General features: G+C 51.5%; 1 long non-coding RNA gene across 1 annotated transcript in view; it reads right to left on the reverse strand.

Annotated features, from left to right (window-relative positions):
* The window catches only part of LOC121057139, a 39,428-nt gene extending 17,255 nt beyond the window's left edge, over nt 1–22,173 (reverse strand). The window contains exon 1 of the long non-coding RNA XR_005813656.1: nt 22,105–22,173. This is a non-coding gene — a long non-coding RNA (uncharacterized LOC121057139). The remainder of the gene's footprint in view (nt 1–22,104) is intronic.
* Nucleotides 22,174–23,753: the final 1,580 nt, after the last annotated feature.

Genomic DNA, 23,753 nt, shown 5'->3' on the forward strand with positions numbered 1-23,753 from the left:
GCTTCCCACACCGTGCCACTCCTGTCACTGCAGGGACAGGACCCAAGCGAGATGCAGTTGGTGAAGGTTTCCCCAGCAGCCCAGCACCTCCACACTGCCACCCCCTCCCTGCCTGCTGGGTCTGAAAGCCCTTGTCACGCTTGGGTGCGTGAGGCACAGATGTCCCTCATATTCTTTATATCAGCTAGGATGGCTACAACTTGAACATATTCTCCCTGAGGCTCAGGCTGATGCAAAATCCCATAAGGTGTGCAGGGGTCAGACCCAGCTCCACACAATCTCAGCAAAATCGCTTACTGAATTTTGAATGTGTTCCCAGTCCTCTACTAAGCAGAGGGGGCTTTGGCACGTCCTGAGACCTGCTGCTGGATTTGCAGCCTGCTTTTCGCTGCGTTTGATAGCTCAGCGTGCTCCCAGGGTCGGGAGGGTGTGTGAGGCTTGAGTCCCAGCTTTTAGCTACCAGAACAAAATCCGGGCTCAGCTGCCCACCTGAGATTTAGTAGATGTTCTGCTTTTAGCTGCCAGCACGACTTTCTTTCTGATCATTTTTCTGGCAGCAGCAGATGGATAACATAGGCAGTAAGCCCTCTGCAGCTGCACATCATCCTTTAAGGACAATTCACAAACCCATGAAAACTTCGCAGCCAGCATCCCATCACCCATCCCCAGGGCATGCATCATCCCTGGTTTGGCTGCATATTTAGGAGGAATTTTCTTTTTTTTTTTTTTTTTTTTCTCTTTCTCTGGTTAGAGATCAGAGGGGCTGGGCAGTCACACCATGCTTTGCTGAGGTTAAACAGGGCAGCAGAAGTAGAGCCGTGTCTGCCAACATCCAGGGCTGTGGCTCCTTGTCTGAGCATGGAGGATGGCTACGGCTGGCTGGGGTTTGAGACAGCTCCTTACACCACAGCTACTGATTCCTGTAAATCAGCAGGGGATGGGCTGACCTCCCTGCAGGAGCAGGAAGGGGCATTTTCTTTGCAAAATTTTTAAGGGCATCTTCTGCTTGGCACCACTGCAACCTGCCGATTTTCTTTGCTCAGAGCTACCAACAACTCTCGTTCTTTCAGATCTGTGTCTTTGCCCAGATCATTGTCTTTGATCATTGCCCAGCCAGCGGATCAGGAAGGCAAGCCTTGGGAGGGAGGGATGGGAGCTGCCCCTGTGCCCCCCGTGCCCAATGCTCCTGGATGAGTGTGCCTGACGTCCCAGGCTGCAGAGAAATCCATTTGCATCCAATTCATCGTTTCTCCCATCGAAACAACAAGGACAGGATGAGGGCTTGATCTGAAGCAGAAATGAATAAAGGAACTGCAGGGTGGGTTCTGGGTGTTGCACTTGTGCACTTTCAGGAACATAAATACCACTTTCTTTCCTAACCATTTTATCGGAAACTCACACTGAACATTTCCAAATCATTCAGAGCAAGCAGGGGGTGAACTCTCTTCCCTCGAGATGCATTCACCCACTTGCTGGAAAAAAACACCAAAAAAGCAGAAAGCTGCAGATTTGCCCCACGTCGCGCGGAGCTCTGCTGCCCCACCAGGCCCCCAGCACCGCTTTCTGCTCCCAGAGCCAGCACGGGAAGGAAGAAGGCGAAATAACACTTCATTAGAGACCCGACACCAACGCGGGCTGAGCACGAAGCAGTTTCCCTCTCCGCACACGGGTTCCTCGGGGTTTTGCAAAACTCCTCCCAAAAACTCAGAGCGGAGCACTTTGATTTACCCGAGCAGGAACAGCCTCCCCCTGCAGCCAGACCTGCTCGCGGTGCCGCTGCCCGGTGGGGATGGCACAAGGGTCACCGAGTCGATGCCACTTGGCTGCTCTTTTTCTCCAGCTCTGCAGCCTCGTGGAAAATATCCCCCAAAAGATCTTTTCCAGGCTGACCAGTAGATGGGGATGGAAGAGCAGCCAAGGTGTGAGCTGGGGGGACAGGGGTCCTCCAGCCCGGCCACCCCCGATGGCTGCCAGGGCTCAGGTGGCACCGGGTGCTGTGGTGGCAGCACCCAGAGCAGGGTCGTGGTGAGCAGCTCCCAGATCGGGCTGTGGGCTCACGTCCCCATCCCTAGGGCAGCCAGGGTAGGCAATGAACCCTGGACCAACTCTACCTGGGGTCTGCCTGCTCCCCGTTTCTCTGATGGCCTGGGGCAGGAGACCTGTCCTCACCGCGCACGTCCCTGCTGCCAGACGGGAAGGCAGGGGACCAGGAGGACTGGTCTGGGATCTCACCCTGCCACAGCGCCCCTACCCAACAGAAAGAATATTGCCAAGTGTGGGCTCTTCCTGCAAAAGGACCCCAAAAAGCCCACCATGTCCCCCCCTTGCCTGGATGTACATGCTGTAACCCCCCCCCCCCCCCCAGCGCACACATCCTGCACCTCCAAATCTGCTCGTGTTCAACCAAGAGGCTGCGTGGAGGGGAGGCCATTCAGAAACCCAGAAAGAGCCCAGAGGGGCAGCTCAAACAGCTCTGCCAGCCTCTTATCCCTGCCATGGGGGACCGGCCGGGCTGAATTCCCAACAGAACATTCCCTTTGGGATTTACCCAATGGATGAGGAGGGCCAGCGAGTGGGGCAGGCAACAGAGGATGCCAGGAGGCTTCCCTGCAGAGCAGAGGCGCCTCCTGACCCTGGCACACAATGCTCCCGTCGGGAGCTGGGCAGCCGGCTCCGAGCAGACCCCGGAGCCAGCCGCCTTCCAAAGTAAAGGAACAGGAACGAGCAAGGAGCAACGCCCTGCCCCTGAGCTCCGCAGTGTCAGGAGCCCTCATTATGCCCATGTGTAATTATACCATTAATTACTGACCATAAAGCTCTAAAGAAAACAGACCCGAAGTGAATATAGCACTGATGCAAAGCCCTAAGAGATGGCTCTGTGGCTGCTGAGCTAATGTGGACCAAGCTGCATTTTCTAAACCCAAACTGAATTTGCAATTAGCTCTCCTTGTTGCCTAAGTCTGACAAAAGACCTTCCTGCGCTTAATGCCGAGAAGGGATGTCTCCGAGCTGCCGTCAAACGACAGGGGCTTACAAAAAGCCAACCGGAGCGGAGCGGAGGGACCAGAATCCCAAACGTCTCTTTGGGCTGAGCGGGGCTCTTGTTTGAGTTTGGATTCGCTGCACACTCAATGTATGTCACTGAACAAGCCACTTAATCTGACCCTGGCCCGAAGTTTAGCTGTCTGTCAAACGTTAGAAAAGGGCTTTGTCTGCCTCGCAAGGGCTCGGAGGTTTAATTACCGCCTGTGCCAAGATGCCCTTAGGTGGAAGCTGCAATGCAAATGCAAAGTATCATTATTGGGGCTTAGCAAATAACTCAAATGTTTTTCTGCAGCAACTCCCTCGAAAAGAAATTAGATTCCTTTCTGGTGCGCTCGGGCGCCTTTCCAGGCTCTCTTGTTGTGACACTGGCGGTAAGCGGAGAATTAAGAACATGAAGGTAATTCACCAAAAGTCAGTGCCCGGCTCCTAAACCTGTGCCTCGCTCCATCCGCATGCCCCAGCCCGGCACCGGGACAGGCGCGGGACGGAGCAGCACCCCGGCGGGGTGCAGGGCACAGGGTGCAGACAGGGTCCCTTGGGGACCCACAGACATTGGCTGCAACAACCCTACATCGGCTCCAATGCAGGCATCCCGGGGATGGCAGCACCAGGGTTGCTCAATGGGCCTTGCCGAGCAAGGTGTGCATTGAAGAAATGGAGATGATGGGGGGGAGGTTGCTAAAAACATTTTCACCGGAAAACACTCATCCCGAGCAGCTCAGGCTCTGCAAATCCTGATGATTTACACCATTTCACACTCGCCTCTGAAAAGTCTGGGGCGAACATTTGCATCATAAATTCCTGGGGATCGCCAGGCTCTGGGGCTAAGCGGATGCCAGAAAGCACCGGGAGCTTACAAGGGTCTGACAAAAGCTCCCGGCTCCAGCTGCAATCCCTCACTGCCTCCTCTCACTGCTGCACGGGGACAGCCGACCCCGACCCCGACCCCGTCCCCATCCCCATCCCCACGATGCGCGGGAACCCCGCGGAACCCCGGCCCCCGCAGCGGTCTCGTGTGAGTGGGAAGGGCGCGGGGGAATATTCGCAATTAGCTTTACAGAAAACATTTGCCTGAAACTGGATGCTGTGTGAAACTCCTGAACTCCCCTGGTGCTTTCGGAGCTGGAGGCGAGCAAAAGGACGGGGGGAGGTTGGAAGAGCTTTTTGTTGTTTCGGCTGCAGAGTGCACACGGTTTGGCCGGCCGGAGCCAGGGTGGGATTCAGAAGCCGGCAGCTGCCTCTGCACATCCCACCCTGGCTGGACACGGTGCTGGGTGCAAGCAGAGCAAAAATGCAACGGGCGGAAGGGACCCAAACACACCCAACAGCTTCTGCACCCACCCCGCTGCTTTCTCCTTGTTCCGAAGCTAAACCTGCCCCAGCCACGGCCATGTTTGGCCACCAGCAAGCCCCACAGTGTGGTGTACCCCATCTGCTTCACTTCTCCTGCCCTCTGTGGCAGCTTCCTGCCCTAAGCCCATGCTCCAGCCTGAAAGGGCCGGGTGCTTCAGCACCTGCCTGGCCCCGCGCAGAGCACAGCCCGATTTGATGCAATTCCCCCCAAAATGCAGCAGCAACACTAAAACCGGCCCGGTGTACAATGCACAGCTCAGCAGCACAGAGCTCCTGCCCCACCGCAAAATCCTTTGGGGCTTTTGTTTGTTTGTTTGTGTGGTGGGTTTTTTTTCAAAACACTGGCAATTAGCAACACAGAAAGAGCTCCTGCTTAATTTGCTTTTCCTCCTCTGGCCAGGCATTTCCTCCCCACCAAGGCTGCTCCAGCCCCAGCACCGCTCCCCAGGCTCTGAAACGTCTGCGGCCCCCATCCCGGAGAAGAAACTCCACTGGGGGAGACAGCTGGGTGTTTTTCAGCTGCAGCTGACGCCTGACTGCAGCATTTGGGACTGCTTGGGTGTGATTTTTCAGAAAAACGAGCATCCCTCTTCTCGCTAAGAGCTCCCCGTGCCGCTTTTCCCTTTGGCATCCCCCACGCGTGCCCAGCCCTCTGCCTGCAGATGCCCCAATGCCTGTGTGGCCCCGCGCCTGCGCTCCCAGCTGAGCCCCAGCCCTTGCAAATCCCTTGTGGCCGAGGCACGTGGTCTCTGAGAGGTAGATCTGCTGTGCAGGCTGCGGCAATGAGAAGAAGCAAGACCATTCGTAATTAAAGAAACCCGTTGCAAATTAGTTAACAGCACAAGCTCGCACTGAGGCCAAAGCTATTAAAAGTCTGAAGCTGCTCAGCCAAGCCACACTCAAGCTATGACTAGTCGGAAAAAATAAAGTTAATAAAATATCCTTGAAATGAAACACAGATCATGTACTTGATCTGCATATTTATAAAAGCCCAGAGTAATCCAGCCAAAGCTTCCAGAAAAAAAAGATCTCGCTGGCCTTTCATCTTGCCCGTGATTCCTTGGGGAATATCAATTTGCCTTCAGCGAAGTCAGACGGGATGAAAATTCACCTTAAAAGGGGCGAAATCTGCATGGGGAAGGGGCCGAGAGCCGCCCCTGCGAAGCACAGCGGGAAGGTCCGTGGGCATGTTCAGGGCAGCACTGGGAGGGAAGCCACACGTGCTCACAGAGCTCTGGGCATCGCAGCACCTGCCCCATGCTGAAGTCCCCAGTCACACCTTAGAAGCTCAGGGACTCTGGGGACAGAGCCCAGAGCCCAGCTGAATCTGCAGAAGTCCACTCTGGAGCCTGGTGGCAAAACACAAGACCTCTTCTTGGCAGCTCGTTTGCCCAGCACTGGATATTGGGGTTTCTGCAAAAATCCTGTGTCCCCCCTTTGTTTCAGGGACTCCTGCACTCACCAGCCATGGGGCAGGGAGGGTGAGGAGCATCCCTGGGATTTCACACTGGGATCAATGCCGCAGGATGAAGTAGCATCCACCCGGCTCAGATTAATCCCTGCTACCACTAAAATCACACTCGCACAATGGCACTGCGCTTGGCTTCCCGAAAAACTCTGCACGGGCACGGCCAGGGACCACAGCCCCCAGGGACCACAGCATCCGTGTCCCTCACAGAGCAGCAGGAGCCGCAAAGCCCCGCCGTGCCAGAGCACCTGGGTGGCTGCAAACACCGCGAGCTGTCAGTGAGCTCCTGCTGGCAAGGCGGGGGATTTGGCAGGGCGGGTGCGAAGGAGCGCGACCCGGCCGGGAGATTAATGGCTTCGCCCAGGAGGAAGAGCTGGGGAGGGAAATCTCGGAGACGTCAGGGCTTGGAAGGGAAAGATGCTCAAAGCTGCCTCGTGCAATCGCATATATAAATACTTGTGTGAGCACAAGGGAAACCACAAATATTATCCACCCCAAAAATTACCCAGGAAGTGGCTCCAGAGATTATCGTCTTGGCTACAGGGCAGTAGGAAAATGTGATTTCATGCCGGCAGAACCAGTGGGCTCATAATGCCTTCAAGAGGTCAAACAGGGTGAGCGAAGTTGGAAGGACCATTAAGACCAAAAATGACATTTACATTAAAACCTCATCTAGATTGGGGTCCTGCAGCGGGGCGTCTTGAACCTCCTCTCTTCTTCCCAATCAGCATCAAACACCAGTGCTACAGAGCTGTGTGGAAGCCCCGGCAGCAGGACCAAGCCCTAGCCCAGCTCCCCAGTTCAACCAGTGCTTTTCCCCAGTCTGACCCGTGCACATCCCCAGTGTGAAGCTGACCCTGGCAGGAGGTACGGGCCGCCGCTCCCTCCAGAATTGAATGCTTTCTGCAGCTTGCTTCAAAGGGGTGGTGGCAGCTGGTGTGCTGCTGCTGCCTGCATCCCATTGCCACCAGCCCTAGCATCAGACCCCCTCTCAGCACTGCCCGTCCTGTCTCGCATTTCCCAGAAGAGCCGAGTCACATTCAGCTTCCAGCCAACATCCCAAGGGACATCTCACTCCAGCAAACACAGCCTGAAACTCTTTGCAGCCCTGCAGGTAAGGCAGGACTCAGGCTCTGGCTCTCCTCCTGACTTTGAAATCCCTCCCCCATCACCCAGCGCCTCTGTGTGAGTCAGTGCCCTCACTTAGGATGATGAAAACAATCCTTCATCTCTCTGGTGATTGCCTTTGTGCTCCGGAGACAGCGGGCTGCATGCTGTCACCCTGCAAATATGCGAGTTTCTCAGTCTCTTGGCTGCCGAGAGCACACGCAGTGAGCAAGCACCAGCGCTGCTCAGAGCTCGGGCAGCAGACGCGAGGCGAGGAGCACGCCTGCACCCACGTCTGGTGCTTGCAGGGACGAGGCTGTCCGGGCTTCCTGAAATTTGCTTTTAGAGCAGCCCAGCCTGAATCCATGCTCTGGTCTCCACTCTTTCCTCTCCTCTTTCCTTCCCTGTCTCAATAAGGCAAGGTGAGGCTGTTAATCACAAAGCCACGAGCTCCAAGCCCCCAGGTGGCCACCAGCCCAGCCCCAGCCCTTTGGTCCCCAACCCAGCTGGCACATGGCTGAACAAAGCATCGGCTCCACTCACTCACTGGGGAGAGAGGAGCAATGGGGCATCACAAGGAGGAGATGAGATTTGTCACCTCCCCCAGCCAGGCTCAGGACAGCGGTGACACAGGGCCACCAGGGCAGGACAGGGCTGTGGCACCCCCATGGCAGGCAGTGCTGGTGGCAGCTGGCAGTGTGGGACCCGGCTCCATCTGGGACCTCGGCCAGCTGGGACAGCAGTCAGGGGACACTGGGACACCGCGGCCACCTCCTCCCGTGCCCTGTTGCCAGCAGGGATGGTGACACGGGCACGCGGGTGCTGGGAGGGCAGTGCAGGGAAGAGCAGCAGCTGAAGGGCTGCAGCTCGGCCTTGCTGCCCGAGCCAGGGCACACGTGTAGGCTTCTCCACCCAAATCGGGGCTTTTGGTGGGCTGGAGTACTGCATCGGTGGCCATGGGAGGAGGCCAGAAGGAAGGCAAGGATCTGCCTGTAGTTACACAAGAAGTTTGTGGAGAGGAAACGAGCCCAATTTTCCCAAGTCCCAATGATGCTGGGATGGACAATGCTTCCCCCACAAGCCACAGGGATGCTTGGAGGTGCCAGGAGCCCAAGTGGACCCGGCTGGGCCCTGGTTCCCCCCCAAGGTCAGGGCAGTGCCGGAGGAGACAGCTGCCTCCCCCTGTTTTCCCACCTCCCCTCCCGGCCGTGGGCAGGGGGCTGCCCCACTGCACCCCCAGGAACCCGCCAATCCCCATCCCAAGTCACAGAGCATCCCGGCCCCAGCGCATTATATGGGGATGAATCACTCGCTGACCTCTGCCTTCTGCAGTGTTCGGTTTCTAATTTTATGGGCTGTATCAGCAGGGTTATTGAATCCAGATGTCCGCAAAATGCAACCGCAGCACACAGAAACCCGCAAGGAACGGGGCTGGTGGCGAGGACCAGGGCGCGTCATTCAGTTTTCATAAGCAAGCCCTGGCCTAGGAAGGAGAGAAAAACATCTCATCCTCCTGCTGCCTGGGGCTCTGCAGGAACACCTGGGAGGCTGTGCTCTCGGCACGCCACCTCCCGTCTCTCCCGCTGACTGCTCCTCATGCTCCCTTTTTCTGGAAGCATCCTGCCCCCCTGCAGCGGCTGCACAGCTGCATCAGGCTCGGATGCGTCCCGAGTGGGGGAGTTTTGGGGGATGCTGCAGGAACATGGGTCCCACAGGGTCTTGGGTGCCTCGGCCGGCACTGCCCTGGGAGGAGCAGGGGATGGGAGCGGAGGCTCAGCCTCCCTAAGGCCACCCCTCAAGCACCACTTGGCCGTGGCACGAGCGAGCGGTGGTGGCGGCACCTGACAGCCCTCAGTCACGGGCATCTGGTTTGCATAAAGCACAGCTGGCTCCGAAACAACAGGAGCACATTTGTCCCAGTGAGAAGTCAAGAAAAAAGAGAAGGAAGGAAGAAAAGGTATCCAGCCCGCACCTGAGCTTCAAAGAGAAACCTGCCGTGAAAGCTGCCTGCAGCAGGGCCATCGTCCATGATCAGTACCTGTGGCATCACCCTCATGGCAGGGCCTGGTCCTGAGTCCGTGGCCACAGCTGAGTTTGGGTTTGGGTAATTAGGAAAGGCTTTGCTGGCCCTTCTGGATCTGCACAGCTGCACCTACACCACTGCGGGGAGAACTGGCCACATCCCTCCCCTGGTGCCCAAATGGCAGAGCAGGAGAAGGGTCCGGTGCCCAAGCCCCACAGCATCAGCCATGGGCCCCAAAGAGATCACAGGCAGGAGGTGGCTGATAGCAGAGGTGTAAAAATGTGGAGAAGCTGAGAAGGGCAGAAAAAAAGCTGAGTTTGGCATGAATGAAGATTTTTCATCCACCTGCTAGGGTGTCTTGGAAAGGTGTTTTGAAGCGGGGTGGGATGTGGCACGGAAATCTTTCCCTGCTGTCCCCATGTGCCTGAGCAGCAAGGCAAGGCAGGACCAGAGACCCCGGGAGAAGGGGAAGGATTTATTTTTAGGGAGCTTCCTGCCCCTTCCCTCTGCAGCACTGCCTTGGCTGGTCAGATCAGAGCCCCTCTGAGCCAGGATTCCCAGGAGCTGTGCGTGGACGCAGTGATGCTGCCCAGTCCCCTCTGCCACCAGCTGCCCCCTGCAGCTGTGCAGACCCAGGTTCTCGGTACGAAGACGAGCCTGGCTGTGCTAACAGCATAAGGTGACCCCAAAAAACACTTCCACTTCCAGGCTTTGGTTCGCCTGACGCCATGCGGTGACACAGCTCCACCTTTACAGCATGCACTGAGTTCCAGGTGGGATATTTCCAGCGCTGGCTTGCTTCATGCTGTCTGGAAGAAAAACCTACTTGCTTCTTACTAACAAAAAAATGACTGCGAACCATTTTCAGGAAATGAAAGACTTGGCCACCTTGTCCACACCTTGGCCTCCAGAACGGGCCCCAGGAGGCCATCTGCCTTCCGCAGGGAGGCCAGCACTGGTGCTCAGCACAGCTCACACAGGGCAGAAGGTAGGAACGTGCTTCGTGCTCAGCTTCTAACTGATGATGCTGGGGTGGCAGGGGGGAATTTCTCTGCCATCCCCCTTCTTTGCTAATGCTGCACTTGCTGCCATGCCCTGCATGACCCGAGCAGAAACCTGCCTAGTGAAGGCACCCCTTGCTCTCCCCTTTTCCCTGCACTTCCACGTCTCGCTGCTTGGGACAGATGGAAGGCGTGCAGAGATGCACAGATGCAGGAACACATATGGGTTTTCTCATTTTCTACCTTGTCACCTCGGGAAGAGTGAAATATAATACACAGAACAGAGGGGGAAGGTAATGAGGCAGTTGACCTTCGTGCTGGTATTCCAGCTCACGCGGCTGCCCCTGCACAGACTCGTTCCTGCCCTTGGCTGCTCCAGGACTGCTCTGCCTTGCAGTAAGGCTCTGCCACCCATAGCCCCAAAAGAAGCCTTTCAGGGCACCTGGGCTGACTTGTCTCTTTTGCACAAGCGCTATGAGAAAGCTCAGAAGACCTGAAGGGGATGAGTTTAACGTACGGATGTCTCGGTGCCAAGTTTCAGCCTGATGTGAATCACAACAGCTGACTCGCAACACCCCCTTTGCAGCCAAGGTTTACTGGGAGGGAAGCTCTGCCAGAACCAGAAACTATAGCAACTCCTGTAATAAAATAGCATTTCAACGTAAAGCTATTTTTACAGCACACTGCCACGTTCGTAGCATGACGGTTTCCAGCAGTTTTCAGATGTATGCTGCCAGAAGATTGGGTTGGATTAGTTTCTTAGCAGTTAAAGAGGGAAGGATCATATCAGGTTGTCAAATACACCCCCTTCCCTGCAATGGGAAAAATTATATCCCAAGAGATGATTCATCAGGTATTGAATTCATATAACACTTGATCTCGGCTGACTAAAAAACCAAGGTTGCCTCGGGGCTCAAACCTGGTCGCACTGAAGTCAGAAAGACTTTTGCAATTGACTTCAGTAAGACAACTACGAACCAACCCATGATCAGACTTGCCTGAAGCCTAGAAACCTGTATTCATCTTACTCACAATATAAGCAGCGAAGGGTTATGATCTGTGATAGATTAAGGTTTATCTCAGCTCAGCTGCAGCCAATGCAAATTTCGCCACTCATTTGAATGCGGCCAAAGTTGCAACCGAAGTTGTCAGACTTAATTTCTGGGTGGCACCATTTCTTCCTGTCCTTCCAGTCCAAGGCTGGCTTCTCACACAGCTCTTCAGTCTCTTCCATCATAGGAAAATTTATTTTAATATTAACGAGGGTGAAAAGTATGGCTCTATGAGCAGAACACAAGTTTTACTGCTATCTACAAATAAGGTCCTGAGAGCAGGCAGAAAAATTGATCCAGTGGGCTTTACCACTGACAGCACAAGGAAAAAATAATAATTAAATGATCAAATTCTCTTTCAAAGAGATGGTGATATCAGATCTAATGCTGAGCAAACATTTAACTGCTGCTCAGAGAATCACTATTTCCTGCTAACTCAATTTGAGCAGTTCTGGCACCTCCATGAACCCACAAGACAACAGCTCTGACTTGAAGCAGGCCTGGCATGGCTGGTCCCACCAAAACCCCTCAGATGTGACCAGCAGCCTTCCCATATGCCAAGTCCCTGTCCTATATTTCATCCACGGCTTGAACAACCAGAGACCCAGCTGATTTACTCTCTTCTTGGGCCCAATCTCTCTCTGCCAGGCTATCTTTTTAGTAATATGCATCCTCTTCCACAACTAGTTTTGATTTTTGTCCTTCTGCCATGAAGTCTGGACTCCCACCATGGTTTGCTGATGTACCCCAGGTCTTCCCATTCCTATCTGCTCTTCTACCAACAACAATTTCCCCACCTGCCTCACTCAGACTGCTGGAAGATGTACTCCATGCCTAAGCCACCAAACTCTTCAGGCACCACATAATGCCAAGAGAGGACTCAGACAGGGTTTAAGTTTAGTGCAGATGTTGCAAAAAACTCTCCTCAAAACCCTTCTGAAGCTGCAGCCCACAGTGAAACCGTAGCTGCTCCCATTTCAACTTCTATTAGTACAACACGGGGTAAAAGCCAAGTGAACCTTCCAAAGCAGCCAAACTCAGTGCAAACTTTGTTTTCCAAGAAACCTCACCAACCCTCGAAGCTTAAAGAGAGGGACGGGTCACACCGAGTACACAGTGCAAAACAAACAGGCCTTGGTGCCCTGCTTGCTTTGGAGGGGTTCATAGCTGCAAAAGAGCAGTCCTTGGGCAGCCTGAAGTCAACAAACCCCCTGGGCACCCCTATTTTTATGTGTAAAATACATATAACCTGCTCAGCCTCATAAACCCCCCACCACCACCAGGTTGTAGGAACGGTGAGGAAGAGCTGCTCCTTTGCTGAGCGTTACTGGACTCTTTTCTGCATGGCTCGAGCACACTGCTTACACACAGAGTGAAATTCTGGGGGTATTTGGGTAAGGAATGACTCAGGGATTCAAAGCGTATGTTATCAGTGTAAGCTGCTCAGGAAGGTGTGCTCATCTCCTCTCTCCGAACCCGACCGTCCTGGCCCTCACATGGTTTGTCCGCCTGGTGCACGTGTGAAATGTGAGTGGGAACCATCTCACGGCCACACGGGGTGGGCAGGGACACCACCACCAGGTGCAGAGCAGTGGAGAAACCCTTGGGCAACAGTTGCTCATCTGATACCGTGAATTATGGTGAGCAGCCCAAAGCACAATGTCCAGAGTGGGGGAAAAAAAAACAAGTGAAGATCTCCAGATCCAGCTCTCCTGCCCCACAGGAGCTGGTAGGTCTGGGGTGAGCTGGGAACCTGAAGGTGCAGTTGGACAATTTCCCCAACAGCAACTGCACGGCTCACGGGCAGCCACCACCCAAAATGCTTCACCCTCATTTTGGCATCACCCTCCCGCTTCTCAGCATGTGCTGAAGACGAGGCGCCCCCCAAGCATTGCCAGATCTCGTCACAGCAACAAGGTGACAGCACCTTCAGCACGCCAGGGAACAGGAATACAATCTGAAGGCACCCAGAATTAGATGCAGCTTTCCAAAATATCAACCTTAGCCCCAGCACAGGTTTGCTGCAATGCAAAACGAGGGTAATAAAACCTGCTTGCTGCCCAGGGGGGGATTTTGAGGCTTGATCATGCAATCTTCATAGACTGCTTTGAAGCTGAGAAGTTTTATTATGTGTTAAACTGGAACATGATGTATCCATTGATCTGAAAGCTCTCTACACAAAGAGATTCAATTCATTTGAAAACTGTATTCATGCTTCTCAAAATTACCTACCCGTGCATAAAGCTGCAATGTGAATGTCTGGGGGCACATCCGCAGCTGGTGCAAAACAGCTCTGCTCCAACTGTCTGACAAAACTCTCCTGATTTACACCAGCCAGGAATATGGCTGTTTCACAAAATGGGGCCTGTTCCTCTAAAATACTTAATAAGCTGATCACCAGGCTGACCTATGTCACAAGGGAGAAATTATTATTTTCATTATTTAACAGATTTGAAAGTGAGACAAGGGAAGAAGTGAATTACCTAAGGTCATGCGAAACGTTGATGTGAAACCACAGTTTTTTACTGAAGTCTCCAGGAGCGTGGTCTACCTCTGCTGTTACCCTTCCCTTCATCCCATCTTGTTGACTAATGCCCAAAGCACCCTCATGGGTCAATTTTCAGTCAGGTGAGAGCAGAATACAACCCAATGTTTACCCAAGGAATACAACCAGCACTGAGGAAACTGAAGGGGAAAATAAATTAATCACATAGAAAAGATAGCATATAACACCTTCAATATTGACAAATAATGGAAAGAAAAGGCATGCCAGCATAGAACCGCATGGAACAAGGATGTTGCAGAGCAATACCTGTCACCTCCCATCAGCCATCACCTGTGGTTTTTAAAACAGAAAATTTCACATCTCACTGCTGTTGTCCAAACTCTGTTTTTTTTCCCCATTTTTTTCTGTTTTTTTCCCCATTTGCAAAGCTGGTATCCCCATCCTGCCCTGGAGGCTCGTGGGATGAGTCCAAGCGACTCCCACCATGCAGCCCAGGGGTCCCTCCCCACCCTGAGTTCGGAGGCACCCTCGCAGCCCATGACCTGGGCTGAGCAGGGCCCTGAGGTGCTACCACAGTGCTAGCCGAGAGCCCAGGGAGCCGGAGCCGTGCGCTGGCCACAGCCCAGCTCATTCCCTCACCCTTTGCCATCTCCGCCAAGCATCGCTGCACAGCCACGCCAGAGGCCAAAGCAGCAGAGGCAGAGCTGCAGTCAGTGCGTCCCACACCTGGGACCAGCAGGGGAGGGAGACCCTGCCAAGAATTGTTTTAACCTTCTATATTTCTGGCAGTGGACTATCAGTCAAATGGCTCCAACTGTTATTTTGGTTTATGTCACACTGACACGAGCTGGTCCAGACCAAAAAGATCTGTGTGCTCAGAAAGAGCAGGGTATGTTTTCCATGATAATGGGCTTTCGGTAGCAGAGGGAAAGGATGCCTGAAATAATAATCCTTAATAAATTCAACAGCCTTGAGAAGGAAAATCATCCTGGATACAGCTAATAACATACTGTGCAGATGCAGTGTGCAGTTTTCCTCTCCAGACTACCAGTGAGGGGACTTTCATCCTCTATCCCAAGCCCGCTCCATGGAGCCAGGCGACAGAGCTTGTTCAGGTGCTAATCCCAAAAACCACAGAGCCAGGAGTGGCTGAGAGCCCCATCTCATGGCACAGCAGCTGCAGCCAGCAAGAAGCAGAAGGAGCAGAGCAAAAACCTGGTCCGCTCCAAACTCCTAGGAAGGAATTTTAGCATTCCCAGATTTTTGCACTTACCATAATTTTTACCCACTTACTTAAGCTGAATTTGCTATTTTTAGTACCAGTCATTTGCTAAGAGAATCTTTCCCAGAAAATGTAGGAACTCGATGGAAAGATTTCAATTGGCACGAACCACATTGTTTCCAGTTCACCACAAAAACAAACAGCTCCTGATGAGCTGGGAGCCCAATATGAGCTCCTCAACAGGTAGGTGCAAATCACGCAATGGCAGGACTCAAGACTTGCCCCATGGCAATTTCCAAGACATTCCTTATTTTCCTCTCTCCCCATTTTGTGCCCTCTATTTCTGCAACTTTTAATTAAGGTAAAAATCCAGAAAGTGTTGCAAAACATCCATTCTGACAATGGCATGGCTGATATTGACAAATGTGCTGGCCTTTTGCCTTGATATAACCTTATTTATGACTAATTCAGCTCAGGTTTTCCAAAGGTCAGTTCATGAAGCTGGAAAACGTGGAGATGATTTTTCAGGTTGTTGCATGAGTGACTGCTGGGGAGAAGTTCATCCTGTGAGGAACTTGTTGACCTGTTGGATACAGGGAGCTCTACCTGGGTGAAGGTAAGCTGGCTGTGCTGCCATGGGAGCAAGGGGCAGATGTTAATGCGCTGAAATTACTTTAAAAAAAGAGTCATGTGAAAAGCAACAAGAGTGGGTTTTTTCATCTCATTATTTGACTCCAGCTGCTGACCTTGGCTCTGGGAAAATCATTATTCTTGACTTCGAAGTGGGGAGTTTTTTTGCGCCAAAGGCAAACGTCTATAGATTTATACTATTTGGAAAAACCAAACGGCTGTGAGCCAAGTCATCCAGCTTATAAAACACAACCAACTCTCCAGGGATAATTTAAAGCCGACCCTGCAGCACTGGAATTCCAACCATACATGATACAAAACGTAACTTGCACCATTTTCTTATCTGCTGGATGCTCCCATCAGTGTGGGCTTTAGGGACAAAGAGCAGCCAGGAGGAGACTGGAAAAAAAAAAAAAGTCTTCAAAATAAGTTTGTACTAATGAAGGCAAAAAGGCCTGGCAGGCCAGGAGGCAAACTCTGTCATCCACACAGCCAAGAGTTGCGAAGGCAGCCACAATCCATGCATTTTCCATTGTGCTCTGCCAGAACAACCCTCAGAATCCTCCTGGGATGAAACACAACCCACTCTCCCCTGCTCTGGCAACCCAGGCTTGGATCCCGCTTCTGCCTAACAAAAGCTGTGAGCTGCGATGTTCCTGGGCAATAAGGACTCATCTGCTGGTCACTGGTTTAGTCTGCAGTCCTGCAGCCATTAGGAGTGGCCACAGGGCCAAGACACCTGGCGAGACCCCTGTGGCCACAGAACCACCCAGGCCAGGGCGCAGAAGCACCTTGTCCCAACACCGACACCACTGCCACCAGTGAGCTGGGTTGGCAAGACCCAGAAAAAACCTTTGCTGGGGAATCAGCACTCAGGGAGCCCTGGTGCTGGACGAGGTTTGCTCATTTGTGCCCCTCAAAGCAGGAGCGTTTTGGGGAGCATGGCCTGATGGGCCTGGTCAGTCTGAGGCCACCAGAGCCGCTGTGTGCTCTGCCCTACGGCTCGCTGCGGCAGGCCTCTGCTCCCATTCACCAGGCCGCAGTGGCTTCTCTCCAAAATGATGGGTACAAAGCTCCTCCAGAGCAAATTGATGCAACAGCATGACAGTTAAAGAATACATATCCCAAGGCTTCCATAGAACAGAGCAATAATTGCTCCAACGTCAGGGTGTAAATAAGGGCATGGCAATGAGCCATCCAGGCTAAGCCATCTCAGCGTTCAGCAAATCCCCTCTCCCAATCTGCACTCTGCATTCCTCTGTCTGCCTGGAAAACCTGACCCATCACATTTCTGATGAGAGTTTTAGTACTTCTTAAGAGAAACTTCACAAGACCAAATCCACAAACAGGAGACCTACCTCAGCCCATCTCTGTCCCTAAATTAATTGGCATTTGCGTACTAGTGTCCGTAGTTAGACATGGGCATGCATTCACGCCTCAGGGATGACAAATAAATTAGACAACGGATAAGTTCTAATTTCAAATTTCCAACTGGTTTTGGTCGCCAGCCTTCCATAAAGCAGAGTGGCGTGCTTTAGCACTTCACAGCTGTAGACACCAGGGAGGAGTCACAAGCAGCATCTTGCAGCACTTTGTGATATGATTGTTACATTACCCCATACACTGCATGCGAAGTGCAAGCGGCTGAGATCACCTCTTTGCTAATCCCCCTCTTTTACCCACAAGTCCTCTGCAGATGTAAGAGCATGCTTCAGTTTCACTGATCACTCACAGTGAGAAATTTTGAGAGACTGAGCTTGTGACTCAAAAATTTTGCCAAGTAAAATATTGGCCTGCAATGATGTCCTAACAATACAAAGCAGTCGACACCATAAAATAAACAATTGCAGAGAGAATAGCAAAAGGGTATTTGGAACCATGAAGGATCTTGTGGAGGCATTACTAAGCCAGTCTGGAGTTAGCAAAAGCAGTTTTTATAACAAAAACTAGTCAGTCTTTCCAGTCCCCACATAGAAAGAGCATCTCTGCTTAAAACAGGCCACATTGCTGGCTTCTTTCTTCAAGTTTCATAACTTTTACAGTGTGTAGAAATAATAGAAAGAGTGAAAATACGATCAAGTCAGAGTACCTATAAAAGAGTGAGTGTATATACGGTCACACACCCCTATGCTTGGATATACAGCTGCAGATAGAAATGGCAAAAGGAGAAGAGGCTGCCATAGTCTCTTTATATATCACAAGGAAATCATTGCAATTCCAAGCAGACACTTTCTTTGCAAGAATCAGCTGGGCTTGATTAGTGACAACAGTATAACTGTCTGCCCTTGTGCTGAGAACAACAGCAAACAGAGCAAAGTAAAAATAAATACATCATCATTATTTGTCAACATAGCCGGAAAGGCCCTTGCCAATTGACATCCAACATCTCCTGTAATTTCTGCCTTCTTTCTGCCACTCTGGAGAGAGTGCTAAAGTTTTCATAGGTATGAGTTAACCAACACTGAGAACATCTGAAAATCTCCCTTATTGACCAAAAGGACATGAACATCCTCAGAGCATGCCCCCATCACTATGTGCTCACCCCAATCATAATTTCCATCTAATACGTTATTTGCACTTCATTTTCAGAGGCAGATCAGATTTAAGGTCCATCTAAGCAGCATCCTAACTCTCTGAAACGTCTGACAGAAGTGTGGGGACTTTACAGCAGCTAGACAGTAGCATCATCTGTTCATAATCCTAATCTCATAATCTTGAGCTGAGTTTGTGGACAGTGGAGGGCTAAAACCCTGCAGGCAATCACCTCCTTTATGGGAACCACCATGGACTACAACAGCTTGAGTGGGATTCACCTGCCCTTATTAAGGTGTCTACAAGTGAGATGATGAAACCTAAACAGGTCACCCTGAGCTCTGCTGAAACCTCCAGTGCGAAGCAGTCACCCCCAGTAGGGGGGTTCCCCCTACCTGAGTACAAGGTGCCTCCAGGGGGCAATTTACTCTGTTTTTGCCTATTTATTCTGATTCTAAAGAGATTCTACAGTAAAACAGCTTAGCCTTGGGTGTCTTCTAGAGAGCTAGTTAGCTGACATGAATCCTACCATAGATATCATACAAAAAATTGGCACCTCTTTGGATCCTATGCCCTTACAGCCTCTGTCTGCCTACAGCACAGCATCCACGTGGGAATGGGCAGCAGCACAGCACCGCCTGAACACAGGGCTGGGGAGAGGTACCGGGGCAGCGGGATGCTGGCAGGCTACATTAACCTCCCAAATCTTCCCACGACGGCCGCCCAGCTCTGCGTTCCCATGCCTCGTTTCAGCACATCTTCAACACCCTGCTCAGCACAGCACAGCCTGGACGTGGTTTTAAAGGTCTTCCATCGCCAAGCAAAGGATTTTTCTGTGACCTTTCTCACCATTTCCTTCAGCAACATAATTGTAATTGAAGATGTCATGCCCTGTGGTTTCTCTATAAAATAAAAAACAACAGCAAAACACAAATAAACAAACAAATAGACCAGATGAGTTTTTCTGTAAGCAGCAGAAATAGCATGGGGTAGTTTCCTGGGGATTTCTGCATTGTGGTTGCACTCTCTGGTGCACAATAAAGGATGTGTTGTGATTGAAACTCCTTCTGTGGTTGGAGCATTTACAGCATCCCCCTGTGTGGATTTTCTGCTGTATACTAGGGGTCGAGCTTAGATGTCAGCCTTCTCCTCACTGCAGCTAGTAATAAAAAATTATTTTCTCTTTTGAGATGCTTGTTACCACAAAAATTTTATAGATTTAACATCTTTGAGACCACTACGAAGATGTCAGATTTAGCTGAACTTGGCCTGGGGGTTCAACAATCAGAATGCAGGAGTAAATATGAAGGATAAACAAACTCAGGCGCACACACACACACCCACATGAGCACACCATTCTTTTCTCCTTAGGGAGCTAGGATTAAAATAAAATTTAAGTACTATTTAGGACTTGAAATTTTGCCATGACCAAACTATATCGTTTCCTATTTTTAGCTAAGTTTTGTGAAATAGCAAGCCTCGTGGTATCACACACTTTGCCGATCTCCACTCCTGAAGAGGCTGGGATGCAGGTGACTGGTACCAGCCACGTGCAAGACATGGGTGGAATTCTCCCAGAGTCACAGCCTGTTCCTTGGAAATGACCATCAGAGTGAAAGGAAAAGAAACCCCAGAATCTGGCACTGCAGGGAAAGCAGATGAGCCTGCTCACCTTGCCTTGCTGGTCACCAACAGCTCCAGGCCCACTTCTACAAACACCTTTCCAATGGCAGACTCTACAGCTGGAATTTAAGAGGGCTGGATCCATGAGGGGGGCCAGGTTTCTAAAGGACTTCACCCAAAACCTTGGTCCTGGTGTAAAGCCACAGGGATTTGTTTCTTCCTTTGTAGCATACTTATTATTAAAACGTTGAGACAGACTTCTCTGTGCTTCTCTCTAGATGTGGAGGAGCCACAACTCTGAATCCCAGCCTGTTCTCTCTACAACAAAAGCAGCCTGTCATCTTCTCTCTTCACCAAAATGCATTTTGGCAGCCCTTGGGTATCTCTTTCATATTTGAAAAGCAGCCCAACTTGTTTCATAGATTGATAATGCATTAGCTTTCCTTGCCTTGCTTGCCTGATAGCGTGCTTTGCAGACAAATAGGTTGAGGTTTCAAAAAAATAGAAAATACTTCTATAAATCTCTCATCATGACACTGTCATCAGCCGTTTTCCAGAAAGAACATCACATCAAACTACCTCCATTTCAGGCTTTGAATGTTAAGACAGTCCCATTTACCAGAGAGAGATGTGAAGGAATGTCAAGCACAGTACACAAGTATTAGAGAAAGTCCTATTTGTAACACTTCTAGCTCAATCGCAGTTTTCAGAAGACACCCCAGCTGTTAGCTCCTGGAGTGATATAAGAAAACAAGAGAAAGTTTTGAACGACTGCCATCTCTACCTATTGTTCCACAGCCCTGTTGAGCCAGGACAAGATCCCAGATGCCTTCAACCTCACCACGCAGACATGAGCCAGCACTCAAACCATTGGCACAGACCAGTCCTCTCACTGCAACCATGCTACAGCTATTGAAAAATGTCTCCTTTATTGGTAAAACAGTGGAAAACCTCCATAGGACCAATGGCCAGCACACACAACACCAGGAGGGTCACCTCCCCAGCCTCCTAGCTTGTCCTTTCCAAGCCGCTATGGTGCTACGTGGTGTGTCCATATCTGCCCTCTGCCTGCTTGATGCTGGAGGCTGACGGTGAAGCTTCCTTCCCCTGCATTGCCAAGGCTGGGTCTTCCATGCACATGAAAAAATTATTTCAAGAGTTCATTTTCAAGTCACAGTGACAGCGTGCGAGCAGCAGGTGCTACATGGTTTGCTTTTGCTGGCTCAGGAATAATTGTTGTTTGCGTGTTGCAAGATGCTTGAAGTAAGCAAGAGTGTGACACATGAATCACGGTGCATGAAAGAAATAACTGAGGCTTAAGAGGGCCATAGTGAAAACAGTTACAATCTTTCCCTTTCTGAGCTGAGCAGATGTTTAAAATTATGTCAGCGACCTCCAAACCGTAAACATTTCTCAGGAAAATGTAGATGTGGTTTGCAAAAAAGGAGATGCATCCAATGTAAAGCAGAGGTCCTTGCTAAGCAAGCCCCCTTTGAGCAGTGGGAATGTCAAACATGCTTGACCTCCAAATCAGCAAATAAGCACATTATAAACAATGTTATTAATGGTTCTGCTTTCACTACAGTGAGGAGTCTCCCTGTTTGTTTAACATACAACAAGCTGGTTAGAGTGTACATAGTTTCATGGCCAAGCCATATTAAAGCAGTATGGGGAATTTGCTAATACTGTTTCTAGCTGTGAGACTGCATGTGGTAGGTGGCAAACTCCTCTTCCTTGGGAGAGAAGATGCTGCTGATCCCAGCACCAGCAGAATCACCAGCAGCAATTAACATTTAGATACTGATGCTGGGCCCTGAAGGCAGTGCACAAAATCGGCACCCAGCAGCTAAGATGGACGTGAGAGGTCATCGGCTCCTCTGTGCAAGCAAAGAGACAATGAAGCTGCGCACAGGCAGCCGGTCTGCATCCCAGCCACGTCTCAAAGCACTTTGCAGTTTTGTCTGTTGCCCACTGCCCAGATTCCCATTATGCCACCCAAACCCAGATAACTGCATGGCGCAGCAGCAGATGGAGCTGGGACACTGCAGGGTCCTGATGCAGAGGCATGCAGTGTGACACCGGTCACTATCACGTAGCATGGCCCGGACCCTCCTTCACATCAGCCCGCATCGAGCTGTGCGGAGATTTGTGGCCACATCTCCTAGAGAGGTCTGACCACAGCAGGATCATGACAGGTTTCAGGCCACCGAGGGATTCCCTCACAGAAGTCACGCTGATTTCAGCCAGGCCAGACCCAGTCCACGTGCTGCATTCCCGTATCGGAGTGCGGAGATGGCCCTGGTGGAAGCCCAGAAGGGCCGAGCCAGTTATGCTGCGGCTCAAGTCTAAGTATTTCAAAGCTGACCCTCAAACCACTAAACCTTCCCAAGTGACCGTGCTGCAATGACCAGAGCTCTTGACATCAGGAGTAAGGAATGCAGCCTCACGTTGAAAATGCATTAGATCAAGGGTTAACAAAAACCCAGAGACAAAAAAAAAAAGCAGAATAAATGGAAATAGAGAAGCACAGCAGCGTTCCTACCTGCACAAACAAGGAAACGGCATCCCCAAGCACAGAGGTGGAGGGCAGAGACACACCCCAGGAGCAAGGTCACAAAGGGAAACAAGTATCCCTACACTGTCACAATGGGCAAACCCAAACCGGGGGGTCTGGGAGGTCCCTGGGTGCTGAGCTGCCCACAGGGCAGACAGGTGGCCATCTCCCCGCTGCTCGGCTCTTTGCGATGCCAAGGACAAGAAATTCCTTTCCTGTTTCACAGGCACGTTGAGGAGATGCCACCCGCGCTGATGAGGCTCTGGGGGCTGCGGGAAGGAGACCACACCGACAGCCCGGCTCCGGCAGCGGTGCCCAAGTCCACAGGCACATTCACTTCAGCAGCTGGCTGATTATTTTTACCACTTAAGGACTCGTCCACATCTAAGGAGATCCCTTCATATCGGCCTGATTTTCTGCATGGTTAAATCCCATCCCTCCACCCTCAGGACATCAGTTCCTCTCTCCCTTATTTTACAAGGGCAGAGAAAACCCGCAGCAGACTAAACACCTCCCTCCTCTCGGAGACTGTGCGGAGCAACAGTTTGCCATCAAGAGCAAAACAAGCTGATAGCCCAGCAGCATCCGAGGAAATGAAAAGCAGATGAAGATACAGCCCTGGCGAGCTCCAAAAACATTCGGAGAGGCACGGGGGAGGTAAGGGGGCATCGGTGCTGTGAAAGGGTACGGCTCCGAGACCCCCAGAGGCAAAGCCCATGCCTGTGATTTATATTGGATGGGGACTGGGCTGAATCCCAGCTTCTTAGCCCCGTGCCATTAGCAAGCAGCGTTCGCTCACAGAAAGCTCCCCCGGCCCCGGCATGGAGGAAGTCGCAAACTGAGGAATGCGCACCGGGGAGAGCAAATAAACAGAGGTGTGCAAATCTGCTAAAAATAACCCAGGAATTGTGGCTCTCGGAGGGGGAACACAGACACTCAGTTGTTCACCACTGTCTGCCACAATGGAGGCCTTGTCTGAACAGGTGGGTGGCTTTTCTGGCAAATCCTAGCTTTTTAAAAAAAAAAAAAAAAACACAGAAAAATCCCTCCTCAATCATTCCTGTGGCCCCCTCTGTTTTCATCTAGATTCTTGCCAGAGGTTGTCAAAACAAGAAAGGCAAATAAAGTTTCAGCATGATTTTTGCTGTTCCTCCCTTTCCAGGGCATCGGTGCCCTGCTGGGGGCAGCCAGAAGTGCCCACAGGCAGGTGACGAGGGGCACAGCGGTGCCAAAACCATCCAGCAACCTGCACGATGGACTGCCCCACAAGGAGCCCTTGTAGAGAAAGGCCTCAAAGAAGCCAGCAAAAGCTGGAAATGGGGTTGGATTACAGATCCCTGCATGCTTGAGGTCTCAAAATGGAGCAAGGCACAACAGGGCTGGGCGTGTTGGAGAGCTGAGCAAAGGCACAGGGAAGACTGAGCAAAGGCACGGGGAAGACTGTGTAAGACCAGTGGGACGTGTCTCCTGCCAAACCCAGGGGTTTCAAACCAAGCTTCCTGGTAAGAAACCTGAGCACTCTGCTGTTTTTTTCCAGTTCTGGCCTCTGTGCTAAGCATTGGGTAAATCTCCCAAAGTCAGGAGCAGTCTGTGCACATCAAGAAATCGCCTTGCGTTAAAACGTGCTGGTGATGCCT

The sequence above is a fragment of the Cygnus olor genome, chromosome 18 (genome assembly GCF_009769625.2).
Source record: "Cygnus olor isolate bCygOlo1 chromosome 18, bCygOlo1.pri.v2, whole genome shotgun sequence".
Lineage (NCBI taxonomy): Eukaryota > Metazoa > Chordata > Aves > Anseriformes > Anatidae > Cygnus > Cygnus olor.